This window comes from Triturus cristatus, chromosome 8 (assembly GCF_964204655.1).
Source record: "Triturus cristatus chromosome 8, aTriCri1.1, whole genome shotgun sequence".
Classification (NCBI taxonomy): domain Eukaryota; kingdom Metazoa; phylum Chordata; class Amphibia; order Caudata; family Salamandridae; genus Triturus; species Triturus cristatus.
In genome coordinates, this window is record NC_140591.1 from 1,073,483,484 (window position 1) to 1,073,504,553 (window position 21,070).

General features: G+C 43.2%; 1 protein-coding gene across 5 annotated transcripts in view; it reads right to left on the bottom strand.

The window, feature by feature from the left end:
* The window catches only part of FHL2 (four and a half LIM domains 2), a 338,242-nt gene that overhangs the window by 186,962 nt on the left and 130,210 nt on the right, over nt 1–21,070 (bottom strand). The window contains exon 1 of one of the 5 annotated variants that reach the window (XM_085622614.1): nt 14,340–14,538. The exons of 3 other annotated variants lie outside the window; for them this stretch is intronic. The gene's annotated coding sequence lies outside the window, so the exon portion shown is untranslated. Of the gene's footprint in view, nt 1–14,047; nt 14,243–14,339; nt 14,539–21,070 lie in introns of those variants that run through there. One more of the 5 variants, XM_085622610.1, reaches the window with a different exon arrangement.

A 21,070-nucleotide genomic window follows, 5' to 3' on the forward strand; every position in this document is an offset into this window, starting at 1 on the left:
GACCACCAACCCAGCCTTCGTCCATAGTTCATTATAGCCCCTGATGACGAGACCAATTTTGTGCTCCGTTCTTCGATTAAAAATTTAAAATGTAAAAGCCCATCAAATAAAAGACCCAGGTAAGAAAAAGTTTTCACTTGTTCTAATATGTGTGTGCCTATTCTATAGGTACATTTTTTACAGGGTTTAGTTCCTGCTAGCAAGACATAAGATTTAGATAAGTTGGCTGACAGGTCTAATGTATCCATAAAATCAACAAAACCGTCTATTAGACACTGCAGACCTTTCGGAGTTCGTGCCAATAGGACCGCCTCATCGGCATATAGCAGCACCGGGATTGAACGGGGGCCCACCCTTGGAGTATCTACATTCAACTTGCACAGTGCCTGTTCCAATTCATTAATATACAGAGAGAACAGGAACGGGGCCAATATACAGCCCTGTCTCACTCCACTGGTACAACAAAAAGATGCCGTTGTATCTCCAGCTAAATTAAAACATACTTTGGCGGAGGTATTCCAATGGAGTGCTCTCATGATGTTTACTAGGACTGGATCTACTCCTAGTCTGATCATAAGGCCCCATAATTTTTCTCTGTTCACGCGATCAAATGCGGCCGAGAGATCCATAAACCCCAAATATACTGCCTGATCACTTGCTATAGTATATTTGGCCACTAATAAATAAAGGTTCAGACACTGGTCTGTTGTTGATCTGCCAGTCCTAAAACCATATTGAAGATCTGAAATTATGTGATGTTCTTCAGCCCAGTCTAACAAACGGGTTAATATTGCTCTACCTAGGACTTTTGCCGTCACATCAATTAAAGATATGGGGCGATAGCACTGCGGGTCATCCTTTTTACCTTTTTTGAATATTGGCACTATAGTTGCCGATGCCCATGATCGTGGCATGCCTACGGCAATAGCTACGTTAATTACACGTGTCAGTATAGGGGCCCAAAATTCTATTTTATTTAAAAAAAGGTCTGGAGGGATCCCATCTGGACCTGGTGCCTTATTGCGTGTTAGCCCCTGGATGCCCACTGTAATTTCTCCAAGAGCAAAATCAATCGCTGCCCGCCAAGGGCACATCTCCTCTTCGGCCTGAGAGTTCTCAATTGAATAATTATATAAACTTTTATAATGGTTAAACCAACGCTCAGGGGGGATAAATGTGCCAATTACCGGGGCTGCAATATCCTGGAAACAGGGATTATTTATAGTTTTCCAGAAGGCACTTCAGTCCCTCCTTTCCGCTGCTTCCCTTAAATCTTCCCACGTTTGAAGCTGTAGGGCAAATTTCCTACATTTGATAGCCTTTTTGTAGGCAGTCCTACACTGTACTATTCGTGTTTTATCTCTTGGTCTCAGTTTCAGACTTTCTTTAAGGTCTTTCTGCGCCCGTGAACAGTCTTTGTTAAACCATCTCGGCACATTGTTTTGTTTCCAGGGCCGAGTAGATTTTAACAGATTATCTATTAAACTGGCCATTGTTTCAAATGCTTTAGTCACGGCCGGGTCATCTACCAGGGGATCAGTACACACCTCTATCTTTTTTTTCCCTTTCTCAATTAGGGACTTATAAAAGGCATCTCCGTCTATTCTAGACCACCTTAGACGCCTCCCCTGGTCCATTACCTTTTCTAAGCTACGTTTCTGCACACTTCTTGTTACTTTATGGGAGGACCAATTTTTTATCCATAATGTGAGCGGATTATGGTCACTAAATATGCTCCAATCAATAGTAGCCCCTCTTATCCAATCCCGGAATAGGTTGGAAACTAGTATGAAGTCTATAATGGAGCTACACCCTCTCCCTTTAAATGTTGGGGTAACCCCAGTACCTTCTTCTATACCCACCAAATCAAGTGTGTGTTTTAGTGAGTGGATTTTCATAATTTTCTCTAATTTCCTCCCCTCCTCGGTGTGTTCAAGGTGCAATCACTTTGTCACAGTGCACCCGAACCAGTCACCCATACTAGGTTTTAGGTTTGGACACAAATGGCAATTTAGATCGCCCACTAGAACTACACATGGAGCCACTGTCGATTTGCTCTGCTCCATCTCAGCAGTCAAATGGTTATATAAATCACGTAATATGGAACCATCCCTGCTCGAAGCTATGGCATTATAAAAGTTGATAAGAATAATGCTTAATCTATTTATTTGAAGCCTTAATGCTTGGAAATGGTTCGAGTTCCATTTCAAATTAGTCCATACTCCTTCCAATTGCAGGTCCACGTAAATGATTAGTCCTCCTTTTGCTCTACCTGATACTAATTTCTGTGCGGGGACGGTAAAACACCCATAACCTTCTAACTGGAACGGGTCATGGTCTACCGCCCACGTTTCCTGTTGGCAAATGACATGAAACCTGGTTATATATTCCCTCCATTCGTGATTATCAAACTTGGAGGACAGGCCAGCTATATTCCAGGACACTAATCCAATTCCATCTATCAGTTGTTTCTCCGTAGGGATGTGATTACCGGGAGGTAGGGTAGAGGGTCAATCTACCCCCTCCAGTCCAGAAAGGGAGGCGAAACGGTTGGAGGTGGCAATATTAAACATTGGGCCTACCATTGTCCGTGTGTTTGTATGTCGTGAACTCATAGGATTTCCTACTAAGGTCTTTGGATAAAAATAACTTAAATCATGAGTGGATATACCCCCCTCATAGCCCTCTGGGTACCAGTCTCTTATATGATTTGTCGCCCTGTAATCCCTAAAATTAATAATAATAATATCCCCGTGTACATCCTTTGGTCTTCGTCCCACCCAGTCTAGCCTTCTTACGTGTAAAATGTCACCATCTATATTGGGGGGTAGTGGCCTATTCACTCTTAGCCAGTGCATAACCTTGTTCTTGAGATTCTAGTGACCTTCGTAATTCTCCATTGGTAGCTCTGGCACCCCAGTGAGTACAATAACATAGGGTTCTGCCTCTGGTGGAAGATCTATATGCTGAGAGAATCCTTTTGGGTTTTTATCTATATAGGCTCTCCCACCAATTTTACTATACTCATGGTTTAGCTTGTTTGGAGGCCCACTGTCTCTTACCTCCCTGGGGATTGTATTCTTAGTCTGTGTGGCCAAGATGTTTCCATTAAGAGGGGATAACGGCTTAACAGGATTAACTGGTTTCGACACTGGTACCAACACCGGGCCAAGATGGTTCGAGGTGCACCTTTTAACTGATAATTCCCTCAGTAAGTTTGTATTAGCCGTACCAATGTCTTGAATAGACCCCAATTGTTCCGCCATTCTCTTTACCCTTTCAACAAGAGGTAATAATAAAGACTTAACTAATTGTTCTATGTTTCTCATTCGATCTTGATGAGAATGTATTGTCAGATTATCTAAATCAGACTTACGTTCTACTGAGTCTATAGTTATCATGGGGCTCATGGTAGTTTTTCGGGTTTTAGCACGACCCCCATTTTGCTTATTTACTCCACGCTTTCTTTTTTTTGGGAGGCCAGGTCCTGAACCTTGTGTTTTTGCTGTACTATTCTTCTTACTAATAGGCTTACTCACTGGCGCTAGTAACTGCTCCTCAATAGAGGATTCAGTTTGTGATCCTATACTATTATCTATAATGATGGATTCCGTGTTTCTCAATTGCGAATCTGATAGGTCTTGTAACTGTAGGGGAATACCTGTGTCACTTATTTGTTCTGTATCTTTACCGTAATGTAAGATGGGGTAATTGCTAACTGGATAGCTTCAAAGAGGAGCGTTTCTTCTGTAGTTCAGAGGATAGACGCCGCTCAGTGTGTACGATTTCACGTTCTAACATTGAAGCGGCCCTTGTGATGAACTGATCTAAGGTCCCTCTGACAGACCCCCCCGCCAACGATTTCCTGCTCATACTAGGCCTAGTGTTCATTATTTACAATATAGTTGCAGCCAAATAAACAGTAACCATATGTCTTTCTATCAACGCCTCCTGTTATAAAATGATAGCATAATATTGCTTAAGTGACCAGGATAGTAATTAAAGACCCAAAGGAGTGGAAAGCCCAACCTCCTTCAGCCTCTGACGGCCCTCAGGCGAACTCGCTTTTTATCCAGCGTGTCCTACCGGTACAACGAGTTCCCAGGGTAGCCAATGGCACAGGTAAGGTAATATCGCAAATAGACCTGGAACTTAGGGTCTCAAAAAACTTGGCGACGTTGGCACTGCACAGTGTACAAAACGGCTCCAGGAAACAGCGATCCACAAACCAGCGGGGTCAAGCAAATATGACACTCATCAAGAGTCATAACAGTATTTACAGTTGAGTGCTCCTACAGCGGATATTAGAGGGCTAGCCCAGCCCAGCCTTTTCCGGCCGGCAGCGGGAGGCGTGTATTCCTTTTAAGGGGTCTCTGGCGCCCTCTATTGCCGCGTAGCGCTCCTCGCGCTGTGGTCTCTGGGAAATGTAGTTTATGGGTAAGCCGTTCCCCTCACGGCCCGATTGCAGAGTGACAGGTCTGATTACAGCTCGTGAAGGTTTATCAGGTATGGCAAGGCAGGCAGCAAGTGAACCCGGTCAGCCGTTTCCCTCACGGCGCTAGTAGCAGAAAGTTCTGCGTCCCCCCACCAGAGTCTCTCGCGCAGTTACAGGGGACAGGTAGTGGTAGTCAGATAAGTATTTGTGCCTTTAAATTAAGCTTTCTGAATACTGCTGCAGCGCAAGCACGTTATCAAATCAACAAAAGCTTTGATTCTTTTAATCTTTTCCTTCTTTTGTCATTCACAGTAATATCGCTGAAGTTTCACCGGAGGAACAGACACCTGCAACACAGCTCCCCCGGAGGAGGGGGGGGTCCAGCGTATCCAAGTACCAGGGGACGCTGAAACCGAAGACCGCCATCTGAACACACCGTCTATGTTGTAACAGAGGCAGCAGCAGTCAGCAGTCCGCTGACCTCAGGGTGTAAACCGGATGACAACCGGGTTTTGGCCGCGATTCACGGATTGTCTGTGGTCCAGAATCCACGGGAGTCCCCAGGCGTCCTCAGGCAGTGGCAGTGGCAGCCCGCCCGCTCCTCTCTCGCTCCACGCTCCTCACGATCCTGCGCTGCCACCTGGCGTTTCGTGAAATATGTAAATTTTGATGCTTTTCAATCCATTGTACATATCACTTTAACAATCATACAATATGTTGGACAATTAAATTTCCAAATCATAAATGCTTGAGAGTCTTCGCCCAATGCATTTCGGGATGAGAAGGTGCCTTCATCAGGGGCTATATGTATATGTGATCCTCAAGCAGCCTAGCCGTTAAGAATACCTCCAAACCGGTCTTGCTCAACCTGTGAGCGCTCGAAATATCTCCTGACGTATCTACACTGTAAAACTGCAATCGACGACCGCCAATGTTAAAAAGCCGTCACCCAGGATAACATCAGCAAGATGTGTTCAACTCCTCACGTGCCTTATATACTAGATCTTGGGCTCCTGCCTACTCAGACGCGGTGATTACCGCGGAGGGTCCACAATATAGTTGTTCAGGACACTCTAAGCAAAAGACCTTAGATGTCTCAGTTGGGGCCCACTAACATCTAATTGCCCTGGGACTCTCCACCCCAGACTTCTCACACTTATGAAACCTATTATTCATAGAATACATCACTTTGAGAAAGTGCATTCATCTAATTTTGAAAGATTATTGTAAATCAAATTTTAATAAAGGCTAAGAAACATATTGAAAGTAAACCTAACGACACGGGAAGTGCTGTATTTGTAAATGATAGATGTTCCTGCCCAGCGTTTGAAATAATAATGAGAGGCCCAGAAAAAAAGAGAATTTTAAACTTGGCAAGAAAAAGACTGTGGTCAAGATTTATTTACAGTTACAGATCCCACGTCATATACAAAGTCATAATAACAGCAGAATGTAATCAGTTCTTAATTTGTTCCAGTGACTGCCGGTTGGGGGCATCACGTCACCCCTCATTTTGGGGGCCTGTCTCTGATTTTTTATCTTCAGACTTTGACTCAGAGCAAGAGAGAGAAATGCAGAAAATAAAAGGAAAAGATAGGAAGGGAAATAGGGACAAAGGGAGAACGCTAGGATTAAAAAGAACCTGGAAGAGTGAGATACAGAGACAGTAAGTGTAGGATGAAGGAAGAAAAAGGCATGAGGTGAAATTAAGAGAAGGCAGCCGTGGTATTTGGCAGCTCTCTAATTTGGCAGAGCCAGTGAGGGGCTCCAGAAAAGTACTTAGGACCCCAGCACTTATGTTTTAACGAAGTAAGCAATGCATATTGTCTAATATATTTGGATATTAATTACTTTTTCCTTGTTCACCAACTCCCAAGAGTAAACAAGGGAACTCTTTTCCCCCACCTTGTGTCTGTGAATGGTTTGCAGAGTAGAAAGTTCATTTGTACTGCTAAGGAAAAGTGCATTAGCACAATATTTGTAGTTTCTTCTCTTCTACTATACATCCTTAAAGCATGGAGGTTAAGTAGCAAATTCACATATTTACTACACCACTACCATTCGCTTTATCCAGTTTTACATTTAGAAGTGTAGCAGGTGGAAAGGTTATTGCAAATGTTCATGAAAAACAAAAGGATGTGACATCCTGAGTGTTCACCACATCTGTATTGCATGGTCCCTTGGGACTCTCATGGGGAAATAAACTGACTTTGCAGAATGCTTATACTCGCCTCCAGAACACAGTTTGTCTATTGTGTGATGTTCACTGGATTCTTTTTTTTTGGGTGGGGGGACGGGGGGAATTATTTTAAAGCACGTACTCGACCCGAAGGTATCAGAGCACATTACATAAGCACCTGTTGCATTACAGATGGACACATTTATTTTGTTAGCCACAGGGAGAATATGTGATTTGCCTAGAATCACAGGATGTTGAGGGTCCATGCAGAGACTCCAACCCAGTACCCCAACTTTGAGGTCGACTGCCCTAGCCGTTAAGCCACATCCTCTCTTTAACTCTGCCACTGCAGAAATTACTAGGTTTTAACATCTGTCTGTCTTCCTGCCTTTAGAATTTAGCAGATTTTGGGACTCATTTAGCACGAATAAATGGTAGGTATATGACACTACAGGGCATATTCACAATGAAATGACGGAGCGTGGCGTTTGTCTTCTTGGCTAAATGCCGCGCTCCGCCACTTCAGTAACACAGGGCCTCATCATATTAACAAGAATACGGTGTAGCGCTGCGTTTCACCCTGCACTTCACCCTGCGCTGGTACTAATTGCGGCTGCCTAGCGCCAACACAGGCACTTTTGCACTATTGCCTGCATTGCAGGGAAGGATTGTTTATGTGCATGAAGGTGTCGCTTCCTGCACATAAACAATCACCAATGGCGTTTTGTAACTTCTATGTGTGCTGCATAATGCAGCACACATAAAAGTTGCCATGTGCCATTTTCTTTTAAAGATTGTTTGTGCAGGAAGGGACACCTTCCTGCACATAAACTATCAATGGCGTTTTGCTGTTTCTATGTGTGCTGCACAATGGAGCACACATAGAAACAGCAAAAACGAGGAGAAATAAAGAATTTCTCCTTGTTTCACCTGTTTAAGACCAGGTTTTTTTTGGTCTTAATTTTGGCCTGCACCATTTTAAGCCAAGCTTGTAAATATGGAACAGTGTCAAAATTAATGGGTGCTGCGGTGAATCGCCCACCACAACACCCATTGCCCTCCCCTTTCACGCTAAGTATAGCGTGAAAGGGTGCCTTATTTGTAAATAAGGCGAAGCCCCCATCGCCACCACAACACCACTGAAAGTGACGTGGTGCTGATAAGGGCTAGTAAATATGCCCCCCAGAGAACTAATTGACCCATCATGTCACTGGGCACACCAAGCAACTTCAATGGGTGCTTACCTGACATCTTTGAAACTGTGTTGCACATTGGAGATCCAGAGCAAGATGCTCTGGGCTGAGTGCATCGTCAACTTTGCTCATTTCCCTTGGCTTCAGGATGCACAGGACACTGTCTTTGGCTATGTCTGACGAGCTCTCAACACAGCCTTATTCTGTGTTCAATGCAGTCCCTAGCCAGGTCTTTTTTAACCAACTACCTCTTTTCCAGGATCCTAGTTTTTTGGCACCCTAAGCATAAAACAATGTTAACTAATGTGCAGAGTGGTTCTTGTACCTTACAAAATTGTTCACATAGCAATGGGGCCTTTTCATAAACTGCATGTTGTTGTATGTTTAGGAGCAGTGCAAAAGTACTACTAAAAGAATTACAAAATGTTATTCACCAACCTATCAGTGTAAATCTCTGCCTCCACCTTTCCTATCTTTTCTATGGGAAAATCCTCACACATGTAAGTTTACTACTTAGTAGTAAATGTGGGAGGAACCAGGGAGAGTGGCTTAAAAAAATCATACTTACTACTAAATGGGAGGGGTTTTGGGAGGCATAAAGAGGGGTTTAAGGATGGCTAGAGCTGGGTTTAGGGAGGGACATGCATCCACCCACAAAAGAGTAAACCCATTGCTAATCCCAAACAGCACCTCTAATTTCTACACCCAAAAAAGGACCCAAAACAGTAGTAAATTAATCCAATTCAAAGCCGGAGTAACTTAGAACCATAAACAGCTAACCACTAGTACTGGAACACCATCCCATAAAAAACAATTAGGGCAGGGATTTCAAATAAAACCCTAAAGGAAATTATGTTAAATTACAATAAATTAGTTAAAGTAGTTAAATATATAAATAAATATAATTTAATGTTTCAAACATCTAAAACATATGTATTACTCAATTATAAAATATTTTAGCAACAGTTCTGAATTGTATAAATTAATGCAACATTAACATTTATTAAAAATATATTTAAATTGCTTTTAATTATCTCTATAATTCATTACTATGCAATAGTAATGTCAATAACATATATTGAATGTAGTTTTAACGCTGATGTACCACTGTCAACATACAGTTAGTTGTCTTTAGAAATTATACATAGAGAAACATGGCTGATCTTCCACTGTCAGCAAATGGATGTGAAGAAAGAGGAATTGTCTGTGGCTTCAGATCTGCCATCCATGATGTCAAATGTGATGTCACTGAAGAGATCATTGATTATATAATTGGTAATGTCAAACTGTCACATCATGTGCATTGCCATGAAAAGACCACAGGATGCATTTATGGCTGAGTACCTCAAAGTAACTTTCAACCTCAAGGGTATTCCTGTTCACGATTTTGTAAAGCGTTCTTCTGATACCTTCAGGTCTAGCAAGCGCTATATAAAACTTAAATAATAAATACAGGCAGCCCCCTGATCACAGTAGCACTGGCCTGCTGTTCACTCGACTCAGCACTAACATTAAAAAGATGTTAAATATACAGGAAAGACTTTATTTAAAGAGTGATTGAAATTAAAGAAAGGAAGTAACTAGGCTATCCTTTACCACTTAATTCTAGGAGCACCTTCGTTTTCAAAGCCATCTTGCAGCAAAGTGTAAAAAATATGATAAGGTTTCTTCAAAATTCAAAAAGTGTATTTCATTAACATGCAGAACCATTCACTTTAGTATATCCGATTGTATCAATGCATTGAGAAGTATTTTTTAAGTATTTTTTAAGTGATAGTTTTCAAATATGAATTTAAAAACACTAATTCTCCCCCCTCCCACCCTGACAACAATGCCTATAGTGAACTAATGGGCAAATCAGTTGTTATGTGCACTCTTGGGGTGGCCTCTTCTTTTACATGAACAACATTTTAATTTATTATGTCAAAAACAGGAGCAGGTTTTGTACAGCCACGCCCTGAAATCATGTATTTCGAGGTCCTCTTATATGTGATAATAAAAGACAAGCATTAAAAATACAAAGGGTCTTGCATTTTTTTTTAGTTAGAGCTATTGGCATAGCTCAACAGCTACCAGACAGAAATTGCCACTTTGCAGGTGCTGAACAGAGCATTGGTCCATGAAATGACCTGAAAGCCTAAAACGATGTTGATAGCCTACAAAATGAAAAGGCAGATCAGGATGACCAGGAGGAACCGTGGACGTATTGGGATGGCCAAGGCAAGCAAACAATGAGTGAAATCGCCTGGGTGTGACCCAAGCACGCAAAGGAGGGAGAATCAGACCAAATGCACCAATAAAAACTCCATATTTCTAAATGGCACAACAACAAACAAATGGTAATTCATGGGCATGCCAAAAGCAGATAGAGGAGATAACAACAGGTCTTGCAGACAGCACATAAACGCTGCCTAGGCTCGACCTAAAAAAGGAGGAAATGTGAAATAAAACAACTGCCTAGGATCACATAATTTAGTAAAGTGGTGAAGCTTGGATTAATCCCTGGTTCTCTGGTTTCATATTGTGCAGTTCAGCCACTAAATGTATATGCTTTGCCTACCCCAAACCTACCTTACCACTCCCCTCCCTAGCAGCAATGCGGCCCTCAGTCACATCAAAGACCAAGCTTTGTGGCCCTTGGGAAAATGTCTGCGAGTACCCATGCCTTAAAACTTGCTGGGTGCAGGGGGTAGCATTTGGCCAAATTCTGTGACCACCACTCTGCCCTCATTGATGATTTCAGTGGTGATGTGATATGTGATAACACCGGTGTTGACATCATTGATGTAATTTCTGATGTCATCTATATAGAGGGATAATGAAGGTTGATTCATTTACACACACAAGCTAAAAATATAACCGTAATCTTGAAGTGCTATTGTAGACTGCAGTACCACTTTGCACATAAAAATCCTCTTTCAATTGCTGCGTAAAGAATAAATTCATAATTCCAATGTCAACAAACAGATGTGGAAAAAGCAACGTGGCTCCTTTTTAAAGTCCTTTTCCTTGTTGGGAGTTTCACCCACTGAGATAGGATCACCTACAAGTATGCTTGATTTTCATTTCATTATTATTTTCTCTGTGGTAGAGGGCAGGACCCTGTGGTTCTTCTGATCTTTACCCGCTGGGCAGTACACACTTCCTTGGCAGCCTACTTTTTATTTACTTTTACAGCTGAGGCAAGGGTAGGCTGCAGGAATTAATTTTGCTCTTCAACTCTTCTCACCTCCTCCATCGCAGGATAATGGGGCTGCACAGTCCTCGGCCAGGCCAGTTTTCAGATGTACTTTAGATATCGGGGGAGGTTGGGCTAGCTGTGAGCTTCCAAGGTCTCTCCTCCACTCCCACAAATGATGGGGACAGGAGGATCAAGACAGCTGACAAGTGCTGGTCTCCCAATGACACAGCACATGGCAGCCAAGGCTTTGGGAAAGGCCGATTAGCTGCTGAGTGTGTGGTAGGGCGCAGCGTGAGTTGCCGGGGCAAGGCAAGTATCCTTCCATTTTTCTTAAAAAATGTTGTGCCCCTATTAAAATTTTGCGCCCCTATGAATGCCCCTAAGAAATGTGCGCATTTGGCAACTGCCCCTGTGGTCCCACTCATACTACACCAACGGTGTGGCGTGCAAGGGTGACTCCGACATGGCACCAAAACCTCAGGGCCAGATCGTCGGGAAGAGATTTACAAATCCCACTGAACCTGTACTAACAATAGACGGGGACTGTAGAATACTTTTTTAGAGTCTTCCTTGGCCTTCATATCATAACTGGGGAGGGTGGGAGGAGGAGGGGCTCTTGTCTGCCGGATATTGGGACTGTCCAGCCCTGAGGTAAGGCCAAGGAGTACAGCAATTTTGACCCCCACCTGCTGCCCTTTCATTTTAATATTTTGCATAAGGGAACCATTGACGTGTGAGCCACATTTTTCAGTCATCATAATTTGATACAGTGGAGTAATATTTGCACATTTTAAGCAGTGAAGTTCATGAACAGGGACAGCCAGTTTGTGAACTGTGAAGTATCTGACAGAAAAAAAATCACAGATTAATTTTTTATTCAAAATCTAATCAAGTCTACCAATTCACAAACTAATTTAGTCAAGACACAAACATTTTCCCATTTCATTTTTAGCTTTCTCCAAAACTATAAAATTTACAAAACACCATAAAATAGAAAATGGGACCAAGCTCTATTTTCTTGCCAAGTTTAGAGTAATTCTGACCAGTAGTTTTTGGTGTGTTTCTTGCACAAACTTTTCTATGAGAGTATGAATGAGAAATACATCACGGGGTCCCCTGCTTCCAAGTCGCTGCCACCCCCCTTTGATCAATTTCAGAACAAAACGTTCAAGTATCAATTTAAGGAGCATGTAACCATCCTCAGGAAAGGTTTCTTCTTACAGTGTAACTTGACTTCTAGTCAACAACAAATCAATGTACCCAGAGTGCCCAAAGATAAATAGGGTGCAAGGAGTAAGACATCTTCTAAACTGAACAGTTACGTGTAAATGTTAAAAGCTGTTTACTATTTGCAGTTTTTGTCATTTCTGGATACTACCACTCCTAGATACAGCTCCTAAAAAAGACCTTCCAGGGTCTTCAAAGAACACCTGACATTCACACTCTTGTAAAATACAAACCGTGTTAGTAGTCCTGCATTGGACAGGAACAAGTAACACTGCAGGGTGTTTTCACGCATGTTTTGGCCAGCTTGGTACATCTGCTGCCCATTTGATGTCTGCCTTGGTAGGCTGAGAGTCAGAGCAATAGCATCAGTGCTACGCGTAGCTGGTGTGCCACTCTGCCTGTGATTCTCTGAGGTGGAAGAGGCTCCCTCCCCCGTTTAGAATGATCTTGTTGCATTAGGAGTTATTGATTCTTCTTTAAGAAAGAGTGGGCTGAAACTGTAATGAAGGTCTGACTGGGGCCGGTGACAATTTTCAGATTGGATGAGTGGTTAAGATAGACCGATCCTGTAAAAACTGACTTCAAGTGTGGTTAGGGCACGAGCCTCATAACAATCTATTCCTGTATTTACCTGTGCTTCATTGCTATAAGTGTGCTGTCAGTGAGCATGTGCTCCACGTGCTAGAGTGTGATTGACACAGTGTGTTACAGGTGGAAAGGAGCACAACGGCAATAGCAAGTTTGTAAGGATGTGTCCTGTGTAGGTGTTCGGGCTTGCTTGTAGTGTGAGAAGTTCTGCTGAGCAAAGCTCTGAGGTGCTGGACATGTGCAAACGTTGAGTATAAACCTGTAGCAACTCGCAGCAGGAGAGACAGCTCTAAGGGGTTCCAATGCCCCTGCGTCTCTCCAACACACTCAGACGAGCTGATATATAATATTAAGCACCACAATACAATTCAGTTTATGGTGCGTGGTCTAAATTATTAATAATATTACTTGAATAATCATAATAATACAAATAAGTATAACCATAGTCATCATCGAGACAATAATATTGATTGTGACAATAATATTAATAATAATACTAATAATTGTGATAATAAAAATAATCACGACAATAATATATTTTTTTTAATATTAATACTATTTAACAGTAGTAGTTTAAGGCACCATTTGCTTCTATGTTTTTCTTTTGAATGAAACCCGAGCAACCTCTTCACACCTGTGCAATAGCGCCGTAGAGCCTTTCTCCTGGCTCTGGGCGGAGCTTATTTCTCCTTTATCATAATATGTGTGAATAACTAGACATAACTGCACACAATACACAACGAGAATGGTTTTGAAAATAAGTTACAATAGCAAATACACAGGTAATATTTCAATTATTAAAATGCTTATTATCAAAATCATTTGGTTGACTTGTTTTTAAACCTTGGACTGGATAAACGCTTCAGTGCGCACAAAAAAGCGAGGAACGCATCACTGTAACAAGACTGTGAACCATCAGTTTACATCGAAACAGAGATGTCCTCCCCAAAAAAATTGCGCTTTAAGTTTCCCCTGTAGAGGAACAACAATGTAACGGAATAAAAGATGGATTTCTCCCCCATTTCAGAAATGTCCCCTTCTCTCTGTGCCTGCGGATTGTTGCCACCTCTAGTATGGAGGGCACCTCCCTGAGGGCACAGAACCATGCTTCATCCCATCACTATGGCATACTCTGCCCGCCAAGCCTGGCTTCCTTTGTCAGCAGGAGCCCGCCTGGCTCGCGCGCCGGCACCCTGACGCACAGTAGTAGGCGCACGCATCTAGTAATGAAGCGTTCTACTCACAGCGGGAAGACGGCGGCACGACGTCCTCCCGGGGCCGGCGAGTCACGCGCCCGCTCACATCCGCAGCAGCACAGCCGCCTGCCTGTGGAGCGCAGCGCCAGCCCAGCGTGCTGGCGGGATCACTGGGGCCGGGCGAAGGCAGCCCGCCTGCTCCCTGCTCGGCAGCCAGGAGCGTGTGCACCGAGCCTGCCTTCACAGCCTAATGAACCCTTCATATCATTTTACCATATAAGGAGACAAAAGCCTCGGAGACACTCTTTTATGCTTACTGCAGCTGGCACCCAACACTTACTTTCTTCCACAGGCTGTGTAGATTGTTTTTTTTTTCACTTTAACGAACCCCTTTCTAAAACTCCCTTTCCTTGTGGTTTGTTTTTATAACCCTTCATTGCCCCGGAGGCAAAAACCGCAAAACCAAAGTATTCCCTGATTGGTTACGGTATATTTCAGAAGCATTTTTCCCGGGCATCTATCTTCCTGATTAAATAAAAGCAAAGGTTTATACCTGTCGGATCTGATTCACTCGTCAGCTATGGTTGTATCTGTGGGCGTGGGCAGGGAAACACATAAAACATTTTTTCATGACCGGGCTTGGATTGCTAGTTAGGGATTTGAGAAATGGGTTATGTACCCTGCATCCTGCCATTTACCCTAATACAGGGCTTTAAATGGCCAGGTACTGTCCAGTACTGAGTACCTGCAATTCTTTAATTTCAAAGGGAGAGTAGCTGCACTTTTTAGCTCTGCATTAGTGCATTTAATGGGAGAGTACCGGCACTTCTCAGGGGCAAATAGGTACTCTAACTAGAGGGTACCTGCACTTCTGTATTTCCATTTAAAACACTGCCCCAATATATGCGAGTGAATTAGAGGACCCTCTCCTCACACAACTACTTTAAACCTCTGAAGGCGGTGTTATGAAACTCTGAAAGGGAACGCTTAAAAGCCAAATAGAGCGTCTTGTTTTTTGATCTGAGGTAAAATACTAAGAGATGGACGGGTGAATGAATGAATGTGAGTGGAATCATTTCCGGATGCTTCAGGGCGTAAAAATGGAGGAGGCACGTACAATTCTGAAATACTTTTGCAAAATTTCCTTTAATTTTCAAGATAGTTATAACAGCCTTTTTTGAGTCCTTCGCCGCTGCTTGTTACTATCAATGTAAGCGCCTAATTGCAGTTTATTTTGTAGAGTGTGGTCTATGAATACACAAATTAAATAAGCATTTTCGAAAAAGGTGTTTTGTAACTTTTTTCCTCAAGGAGTAATAGTGGGTGCTCACAAGGTATGCTTGCCAAAGCTGGGGTCCTTGTTCTGGGAATCATCATCACACTATTTTTAATTTTATTTCAGGTTTTTTAAAGCGCTAGAAACCATGTTGCCGTAATTTCAAAGCACTTTACGTCACAATACATAGATGAGCGGGAATGCATTCAGCAGCAGTATGCAAGTGATAGAATCTGCTTTTTTAAACACATATTTTATTGGCAAGAATACAAGGAACGTATGACAGAATACACATTAGAGAAATCATGTGTTAAGCATGCAATAAATCAACAATAATGACAAGGTTACGTATAGTATGCATTCTGTTTGTGGCATTGAGACCCGGAAGGGTGTGTGTGTGTGTGTGTGGGGGGGGGGGGGGGGGGCAGTTGTGACAATAGTGGCAGAATGAGAAAAAAGGAAAAAGAAAGTAACTAGCCAAATAAACCACGTTCAAGTTAGAACTACTGTCACAGGAGGGGCCATAGATTAAACAGGGAGACAGTTTGGGAGGATTATAAGGGGGTGGTTGCAGCAGGGCAGTGAGGGGGTGGGGGGTGGGGTGTGCCAACAGCAGCTCAGTAACAAGGACTACCTGTGTCTCGATATACAAAGCTCCCAGTTGATCGGGGTGGCCCTAAACAAAGCACCAGTGTGGCTATCAAGATCAAGCCATCGCCCCCTGTCCCACTCGTTCATCATCAAACGGGTCATCTGCAGCTGTGGGAAACTCCCATTCATCCACTGCCTCTGTCCACAAGGCAGCTATGGGCCTACAACTGACCCCACGTGCCTCCTCCGGCAGGGGTGCCCGCTCTTCAGCACGGGCCCACAAAGTCACAATTTTTACTCAAGTGTCCACTTTGGGCTCTACAGTAGACTTCCATGCCATGGCTGTGCGTGTCTTAGCTAGGGCCAGTGCCAGGTCAAGAAATCTGTTCCCCACTTTCTTGGGCTTGGGTCTAGGGAAAGAGCCCAAGAGGGATGTTTCAGGAGTGTTCTCAAGTCCTGTTCAGGGTCTCATTAAGTTTTGAAAAGACCTCATCCCAAACACCCTGAAGACCAGGGCTTCGCCATGTCATATGGCCAAAGTCTGCGGCTAGTGTCGCACAGCGGGGCCACCCTCTAGAGTCTAGGGTCTCCTCTGTAGATGGCCCAGATCCTGTGAGGTGTCAGGTATGTCCTGAGTGTAAAATTATATTGGATGTACTTGAGGCGTGTGCTACACAATGCTTTCTGAAGTACGCCAGCGACCTCCCCCACTTCGCATCCGACAGTTCCCGCCCCAACTCTGAGGCACAGCTGCCTAAAAGCGTCCCGGCCAAGCCATTTACACTCTGTGAAACCACGTAATCAAATGGCTGCTGTAGCCCATTGTCAGTAAATGTTGGAGGGCACCATGTGTCTGTCGTTCAACCTCTCCCATACCCCATAGGTCTCGAAATGAGTGCCGAAGTGTCTCATAGGTGAGGAACTGGCCCGCTGGCAGGCCGGTGTGCTTGACAGTTCCGAGGGGGATAAAGTTGCCTGTTTGAAAGCAGTCACTTGTAGTCACTATCCCCACTTAGGTCCAGGGCCTCATCTGCCCTGCGGAAAGTTATGGGATTACCAGGGGCAGCCCCACCAGCAGGAGCTCAGGTGGTTCAGCTGCCATCCCGCCAGTCTGCTTCACACATCACCACCAACAATACACGGCTGTAGACAGGAGGATGCCTGGGTGGGGAATCCTCAGAGCCGCTCTAAGCAGTTTAGCCAATAGCATCCCCTGGTTGGGGACAGCACCCATCAGGCTGATCTCCGCCAGCCCGACCCCGTACAGCCACCTGGTTATCCACTGCCGCCAGCTAATATAACTCGAAGTTTGGGACTTCCAGCCCTCCCTCGAGTGGGGGGCAATGTAGGGTTGTTAGAATAACCCTGTTGCGGCTACCATCCCAGATCAGCTCTCAGAGGAGAACGTCCAACTGCTGAAACCAAGGCACTGTCCCCCTCACAGGGAGATTTGAAAAAAAATAAAGTAGCAGGGGGAGCATGAGCACTTTAGAGAGTGCTATGCATACCATGATGGGCAGTTTAAGCGACCTCCAAAAAAGGACACAGGATCTAAGCGACCTTAGCACCCTCCCCAGGTTTACCCCACATAGGTCTGTTGTGTCGTGGAAGATCTGAATGCCCAGGTATTTAAAGGTGTGTCGCGCCCAAAGTATATTGAGTGAGCAGTTGATGGAGCGGAGAGCACCACCCTTTACTGGGAACATGCATGTCTTTCCCTGGTTCACCTGGGGGCCCAAATATAGGCCAAAGTCCTCAAGGAGCAAGAGCGCACAGGGTATGTCCTGCTCATCATTCTGCAGGTAAATCAGTAGAACAACTGCACAGAGGGAAATGATGTGTTCCCTGCCCTCAACCGTTATGCTTCATCCTGCGCTCTCTGCACGAAACCACTCTGCCAGAGGTTAAATGGCAATGGTAGGGATGACAACAGGAATTCCTGTCTCATGCCTCAGAGGACTTCAAATGACTTGGAGAGTGTACGCCCAGTCTTAACCCTCACCATAGGATGTGCGTAGAGCAAACACAACCACTGAGTCCATCTGGCATCCAATCCCAAGCGTAGAATGGTGGCCTCCCAAAAAATCTCACTGCACCATGTCGCAGGCCTTTTCCAGGTCCACTGACATGCTCATAAATAGTATCTATGTATGTATTAGAAAAGGGGCAGCCGAGTTGACCTGGGTAATCTAGTAAAAAAACAAAACAATGGTCCCTAAAGGGGGAAGTGTGAACCTCTACTTCCTTGAAGCGAGTCATTTTGACCATCAAGCAATTGGTTTCATTTCTCACGTGGACTATTATTTTTTATATCTTGACAAATAGAAACAAATCATTGCGGTCATATACTTAGCTCAATTTATAAGTAAGATGGTGATCCCAAACGGCGCAACAACACAGTGCAAGTGAATGTAAAGTGTAAAAAACTCCCCCACCAAATGGGGAGTTAATGTCCATCTGAAACAAATTTACCAATGAATCCTACAACTAATATCCGTAGGGACCTTGACAGGGAACTCTTGAGGTTAGAAGATGCTTTACATGAGCAGGATAATGAACAAGGCACCGTCCTGGATGCCTTCCTGAGGCTGCTCAAGAGCAGGGAGCAGTACAATGATTCCTACTATTAATGAGAAATGCCCAATTACAGCAAGAGAAAAAGCAATTAATTGGCTTTTTGTTTGCTGTATTGTATAGAGAAGCAGAGGGTAGCATGAAAAATTCGAGTGAATTGAAAGGGCACCGGTCAGCACATGAAATCAGATGTGCTGACATATGTGCTTTTGAATCACTCAAAATGATCGAATTTACAGCCTAGCAATCATCGTGGGTGAGTTTTTCATGCTACCCACTGCTACTTTATACAATACAGCAAATAAAAAGCAATATGGATTGGCTTTGCTTTATTCAAGACGTTGATATAATATACTACCAAGAGACCTAGTCTAGTGACTCTTTCCATGTTGAGAGTTTTTGAATCCTATTGGTCTCCTGCTATTCCATCACCTGCAGGAAGGGAAAGGAAGGCCTGGCTGTCTTGGTTTCCATAGCCATTAGGAACCTAAGGGTCAAGACTTTAGTTTCTAACCCTTGCTACCAGATCTTAAAGCTATCGCAGCCTAATTTGATTAATGTGATCCAAATCTTTATTATAATGTCCTTACAGCACATCCAATTGGTATTATCGAAGAATTAGAAAAGTCTGTTGTTGATTTAATGTACATTGGAATAAATCATACATCACTTATTTGGGCAGGGGGTTTTAATATTGTTAAATGTATTTATAGTGGCAACTACACTTGTGGTTCTTCAAATGGTCAGAGCAAAAATATTACTAATTTTGTATATTCTACATTTGGGGAGGTCCTGAACCGGAAAGTCCTTACTCACAATCTTTATTTCTCCTCAGATGTTATTAGTTCAGATGTAGTTAACCCCCATACACTTGTTGGAAGAGGTAAAGGCAGTATAATAGAATTTATCTTACTCTTGATGGACCTGGCCTGCAAACTGTTTAGCTATAACAGGCCCCCTAAACCTTTCAGCGATCATAATCCAATTATTTTACGGTTTTATTTTCCCTTCAATCCAGAAATGAGAGTGAGATCAGTCCCCCTTTACATCATTCTGTTAATAAAGGGCTTGTATGAAATTGGAATCAGTGGAGCCGAACACATTTTCAGAAGATCTGATCAAAGATACTTATGAGGACATCACCTGTTGTCTTTTCCCGTATGCTGACCCCACCAAAATCTTGTATAACTAGGAACATAAGACCAAAAGAATGCCCTCCTCACTCATTGTTCAGTTGAGATTGAACTAGTGCTCATAAAGACCATTAGAAAAAAAGCCACCAACTTGATAACACGTAATCCTGAGGATGTCAAGGTAGCTAGGGAGAAATATAAACAAGCTCTTAACATGAGAAAACAGGAAATTAGAAATAAAGCCAGGGAAGATCGGGAAGGTGCAGCTTAAATTAGGGACAATAGAGCCTTTCGGCAGATCATAAATCTCCCATTTTTCTCAGAACGCCTGATTACAGGCATAGAGTGTCACATTCCAGAAAGCGATTGGATCGCTCATTTTCCCCAAATATTGAATCCTAGTACTTTGGTAGCGAACCAGTTTTCCCTGATAGGCGGAGTAGATCCCCCCCCCCTAGTTGATGATAAATGGCTTAAGGAGTCAATTGACGTAGCAGGTGTGTCAAAAGCTATCTTGAGTGCTGCAGCTGGGAAGGCCCCGGGCCCTGATGGGGTAACAATTGATCAAGTTAGGCACAACCCAGCTTTCTGGGCTCCATTATTAACAAGTGCATTGAGAGCTGTGTTTAAGAAAGTGCACAAAAGTCTGCTATACACAAAATGGTGATTGTACCCACTCTATTAAGGTTGCAAGAGGGGAGAAACAGGACCACATTCCGGTATCTTTTTTATTCTTATTTTATATTAATGCCCTTGAGTTAGTTTTAGTATCTCGCGTCAAAGTTGTTCCCAAGATCCCTGTACATTTATATTCAGATGATTCGGTTATCATTGCACGTACAGCAGATGGACTACAGGTTTGTATAGATGTTTTTAATGATTTTAATGGGAACCTAAATTTGGAGATTAATAGTCAAAAATCCTTTAGACTGACCTGCGACCCAAAGAAAACAAAATCTAAGTGTTTTTTCATTGGGACAACTCATGTTGCTAAGGTGCCTAGTTTTATTATTTGGGTATTTTATTTGATGCAAATTTGAGCTGGGGCAGGCTAATTACTTTAAGAACACAGAAGATGGTGACTTCATGTGAATCAATCTGTAGATTTGTAAAAAAGTTAGGCCACATGCCCCTTAGAGAGATATCAACACTTTATAAGAGTAAATGTCTTTCATCTGGTACATATGGAGTGGATGTATGGGGATATGCAGGTTTGAGTAATTTACAGACAGATGGAAATATATTTCTGTGCAGACTTTTGGCTATTCCTAAAGCCATGCCAAGTTTCATCTTCTAACAAGAACTTGGCCTCGGCTACTTGAAGGATCAAGTAAGATTGGCCCCGCTTTTACTGTGGCTTAAATTATGTTGACCCCAAGACTAGTTTCTCGCAAAAGGTATTAGGGGACTGTATAAATTCAAGTCACATGATTGCTGTCCCCTAATTAGCATATGTTAAAAACAACCTTTCCAATTTGAGGTTGAGGGATATTTTTG